At 32.2% G+C, this 5750-nt stretch overlaps 1 long non-coding RNA gene across 1 annotated transcript; it reads right to left on the bottom strand.

Moving 5' to 3' along the window:
- Window positions 1-1542: 1542 nt before the first annotated feature.
- On the bottom strand, window positions 1543-3674 carry LOC126885100 (uncharacterized). Its single transcript, XR_007698283.1, has 2 exons — window positions 3302-3674; window positions 1543-2676 (listed from the first exon to the last, which is right to left on the bottom strand). It is a non-coding gene; the product is annotated as an uncharacterized LOC126885100 (long non-coding RNA).
- Window positions 3675-5750: the final 2076 nt, after the last annotated feature.

Raw genomic sequence — 5750 nt, 5'->3', positions numbered from 1 at the left:
ATTTCTCCTTTAATGAGTTTTTCGATGAAGAACTAAAGTCTTTTGTGAATAATTAAAGTGAAAGGAAGATTTATTTAGGATTATAATGTAAAAACATTGTTTATTACGGAAAAGGTAGAATCTACAGGTAGAGGTAATTATCAGTTTCTAGAAAAATAGTTTAAAAGAAAGTTTGGAATTTTAATCTTTTTTTGTTTAACCTCAAGTTAATGTTGTAGAAATCCCCGAAAGTAATTATGATGGTAGGAATATTTTTGAAAGAATGACTGTTTGTTTTCGAATGAAAAGAGAGGAAGGTGGAGAGATAAATGTTTCTGATTGGCTAGGAAATTTGGAATGGGGAAAGAGAAGCTTGAAAGTTGAGACAGTTGGAGAAAGGAAAGAAGGATTATGTGATTGGCATCGCTGAAGAGCAGTCAACGTTTTCGTGGATAGTTAGATAGCAAGTACCAGTGGTTGTTTTATAGTGGAGGATAGAGCTGAAAAGTGGAACGAGAGACAGATCAAATTGAGACGAAATTCCTCTTTGATTCTGTATTATTGTGAAAATGAGAGGAGAGAACTTTTGGAGTTCTCACAATAAAACACTGAAAAACGTTTGTTTTCTATACTTCCACAAAATTTATTACAACTATGTTATTACTACACCTGTTTCGGCAAAGTGCCTTTCTCAAGTGATATATCTTACAATGTGTTTGCCTTTTTAAGTCTTTAACTGAAGAAGTTGAGGAGTGGGGAGCTGTTTGTCTCGAGTTGGTCATTCAGAATTATATCTGTATTTTTCAATTTATTAATTTCCATTGATTCTAAAAGTGATAGCTTAAGGCCTTTATTTTGAATATGTAGAATTTGAAACTCTTCATTGAAAGAATGATTATGATCTAGAAGGTGAAGTGCTTATGTAGAAGTGTCTGTTTTTCTATTGTTGAAAGCCCTTTTGTGTTCTGCTATCCGTTTGTCAAAAGTTCTGCCAGTTTGACCGATGTAAGTTTTCGGACAGTCACCACAATTTAGTTTGTACACACCACTCTGTAGTTGCTTTCTTTTTCGGCTTTTATTGTTTTTAATATGTTTACTTAAGTTGTTGTTATGTAACAAAAATTTACCATTTTGCAGTAGTATTTGCTGAACTAAAATGATAAGATGAAATGAATGAAGGAAGGGTGATGAACTGATAATGGAAGTATGGAGAGACAGAGGCAAACTGAATAGAGTTGGCTAGCAAGAGCTGCAAGAGAACAACTTGACACTCAAGGATGGATACGGCTCGTTTGCATGCCTGTCAAAGAACAGTAGCTCAACCTAAAGAGAGATGATGACTAGAAAAGGGAAATCTTAAGATAAAAATATATGTTCAGAAAATAAATTAAATAAATATAATAATATAATAAAATAGAAGAATATAGAAGATAAATAAAATAGACTGAATTATGGGCGCCAGAAGTTGGAATGGACCAAACTTCCAGGTATCTTACACTGCTGTAAAATATTCAATATATTTAATTATTAAATTCAAAACTGGGAAAAAAAAAATAATTGGTATACAAAACAAATAAATATTTATTATATATAACTATCTAGATTATTGACAACCTCTAAGTTATGACAAGTGTAACTATGTAACTCTAAAATGACAATGAGAAATAATTACCTATTGTGATATAAATATAACTACCTATTAAATTATTATTGGAGTAGCTTTCCTAGGAAGCATACCCTCAACTTACATCTAGGTTAAATGACAACCCTTCCCCAAATAATAGTACGAATAAAATACGTACAGCCTAATTGAATACTACCTGATAATATAATAATAAAAATACCTAATATAAATAATATTTTTATATAACTCTCAATGAGTTGACGGGTAACAAGTCCCTAAATGAACCAACGTAGTACTGGATACAAAAACCCTTTTATGACTAGTGGTTCTTAATAATAATAACAAGTAAAACTAGTACCGTCCTGAGGGGCTAGGTACTAGGGATTGATTCAAAGTTAATATAAAAAGGAAATGATTGATACGTTAACGTTAAATAATATTTGCAAAAAACTAATAAAAATTGATAAAGTATGAAAGCAAGTTAAATGATTTTAAAGTTAGAGAATTAAGACAATTATATATTTAATTTACATGGGAACAAGTCTAAAATTAATACAAACCAAGGGTAAAGAACATATATGTGGGAAGAATATTCGAGCTCGAAACTTCTACCAAGGAATTATGTAAATTTGGGGAACACTATCAACTTTAGGTATGGCTCTGATAAATTACAGTATACTTATGTTTTTGAAGGAAAGAAAAAATATATGTAATTAAATTATGAAAGTATAAGTATGCTAAATGTCCTGAAAAATTAAAAAAAACAGTATGTCTTTAACCGTTACAAATAAATGTCCCCAAAACAAACCCCTTTTCACAGGTTCCAATGTTCCTTGATGTCTAATACCCAAGTCCGTGGTACGAAGCTAACACCAATGTGGTGTAACGGTCCAACCGTTACTGAAACTGCCCCTCTGAGGGTTGCAGGAAGAAGAACCAAAATAAACAAGATCAAATGGGAGGCTGTATATCCTCCAGACCTGTCCCTTGTCGATTGAACCCTGGAAGTGCCTACCCGTGGTGTTGTTGGGTCTTTATAAGTTCATACGTCGTTTGAGATTTCTCCCGAAGGGCTAAAACCAAAAACATTCCCAGTTTATTTCCAATAAAACCTGTTATAAAAAGAAGTAAAAGAGAGAAGTTGACGAGGAAAGGTTTTTAGAAGAGAAGACTACAAAAACTCGACCTTTCATTGACCCCAAAAAAACCTATCTACCTTGACATTTTAACCATAGGTTGTGATAAGAGTTTTAACACATATGGCCTTGATTAGAATAGACAAGAAAACTTACAATTTAAATGTTGGATGTGATATTTTTGTTATTTTAACAAATAATATGTTTTTTTTTTTTTCAAAAGTAGTTGTATATGTGTTGTATAAAGAAATAGGTACTGTGGAAATATATGAACATACTAGATGGGAAAAGAATTATGAAGTCTATAAAGTAAGATTTAATAAGTTTCAGGAAGTCATGACATAATTTTCAATAGGTTTTCAGAACTGGAAAATTTTGATGAACATAACCACATATTAAGTATATTCTTAGAGATATTTTCTGGATACATTATAGACACTGCAATATTCTACATCAAAGCCAATCGATGACTTGATTTAAATTCAATCCATAATGAAAATAATATTACAATGGCCAAAACTAGGACGCCATAATGAAAAACTAGTACACATAAAAAACATACCGGTGCAAAATCCTTCTTCTTACAGTTTCATTATATTTCGTCACTTTGATTCAAACACAAACTTAATAAAATAACTGGCAATACAGTAATAATTGAACCATGCGGCTAAAATATAATTTTCTCAATCACTTATTGTAAGAGATTACACCGCCCTTCTTGGCACTTCGCAGAGAACAATCACCCTCCTTGCTCCGTTCGACTTGATGACAGCTGGCGACCGGCGTCAATGCCAACTTAAAAAATCTATCAGTGATGCCACAGCACCTAGGTATGACGTCATCCAGAGGATTTTGTGCGAACGGCTTGTTTTAATTACGAGAAAAATAATTTTAACCATAATTAAATAAGGTGTTCCCATTAATAATTACTTAGATAAGTGATGGAGCGTCACATTCCTCTCCTACTGGGAGAAAAAAAAATTTATTAAATTTTTTTTTTATTTATACTCTAAATATTAAACTAAAGTAGTAGTAGTGTATTATTTCGCGTTGATTCGCCAGATTACAAAATAACCACAAACCAAGGAATAGAGGAAAGCAGGAGAGTCCCTGCAACAGATATCATGACTTACAACAGATGACTCGAAGTCATATTAAAATATCCTCGGCATTGTCTAAAGCCAAAGATAAACTAAATAATTTACTAAAGTTCATAATAACAAATAAATGTCGAATGGGCCCGAAATCCAAAATCGAACTATCCAGGGACATCAGATTTATAAAATGTATATCCAAGGACGAACAACCAGGCAAAGGTGTGAGCCTGTTCGTACAATAACGCAAATAAATATACTGAAGTAAGACCAAAGAAATCAATAACTACAATAAGTGAAGAATCGAACACTTAATCCATATTTGAACTAACAATGGACACCAGATTCGTAATAGCATATCCAGAGAAGAACAATCAGGAAGATTTATGGAACAATTCTCACCAGTGCCAAATAATACAAATAGTAAACATATCAAAGTCATCCAAAAACTCATTAATCAAAATAAATATGGAATCGGACACTTAATCCAAAGTCGGACTATCAATGGACACCAGATTCATAAAGCATATCCACAGAAGGACGACCAGGAAGATTTATGGACCAATTCACACCAATATTAAATCACATAAATAAATTAGGTATACGTACACCCACATCCGGTAGTACGAGCCTATACAACCAAATAAACAAAATAAGTGAGGAATCGGACACTTAATTCAAAATCGGACTATCAATGGATACCAGATTTATAAGAGCATATCCAAAGAAGAACGATCAGGAAGATTTATGGACCAATTCTCACTAATACTAAACTAAACAAACTAATGTCTAAGGAAAGAAGTGGGAATCTACTAAAAATAAACAATTGATTTGTTCAAACACCTCAAATACTAAACTAAGGAACCTACTATGTATATGGGTAGTCAACAACAACCATACTATGAAGTACGAGACATAATATAAACTAAGTACTTCCCTAACAAATGGTAAACATGTAACTGGAATAATTGGACTAATTACACAAGGATGGTTAGGAAATGCTGCAGACATTTCCCGACCAGAAATAATTTGATGGATAAACATCAGCGTACTCTGCTATGAAAACATAGGTGACGAAATCGGATAGCAGTGATCAGTTGCTGAATTTCGAACCCACGCATTCACTAGGTTACCTAGGAACCCACATTAACAGAGTATTGGCTGACTAGTTCTTAAGAAGAAATCCATACATACATCAGAATTCCAACTAATTCCAGAATCATACTGTGTAGGGCATAAGGACATAAATTATTACAAAGTATTTAAGATATCTGTGACAAATGTTGATAAAGTAAACCAATATCAAGTTAAGAACCACCACATCTTTCCAATATGGCAAATCTAATAACAAGATAATAAAAGATACATCTATAAAAAAAAGTAGGTAATCAAATATCAAAAATACAACATACAACCTGAGAGAAGTAGTGTATAATATTGTTAGTTCCATAGTTCCATACCAAATATCAATATTAAACCAACATACTTGTATGAGCCCATATTCAAATATATAAATATATAATAATCAACAACCCTTCTATACTAAGGGGTGAGGTGTACACTCTATAAGGTACAAGTAGGTTCTTACTAACTGGATAATCCTACTAACAGCATTAGTAATTAATAATGTTGATTCATAATAATTAAAGTGCAACATTAATAATGAAAAAAAAAAAATGATAAGCTCATACATAAGAGTACTACATAAATAATTAACCTAATGATTCATAAATTGGAAGTCATCTAACAACCATGCCAAAAGATAAAAATGGAGCTATGTACCTGCTCTATCTGGTGAATAAAACATTAAACTAAAATACTGAATCTTAATAAGGATCGAGCTAAAGACAAATAGAGGAAGAAGTTAGCTCAAACAACCCTATAAAGTTAATCTTCTTCCGAAGATGACGAATCAAC

This window comes from Diabrotica virgifera, chromosome 5, assembly GCF_917563875.1.
Source record: "Diabrotica virgifera virgifera chromosome 5, PGI_DIABVI_V3a".
Lineage (NCBI taxonomy): Eukaryota > Metazoa > Arthropoda > Insecta > Coleoptera > Chrysomelidae > Diabrotica > Diabrotica virgifera.
The sequence above is the reverse complement of the archived record's forward strand: the minus strand, read 5'-3'. Positions and strand labels throughout refer to the sequence as shown.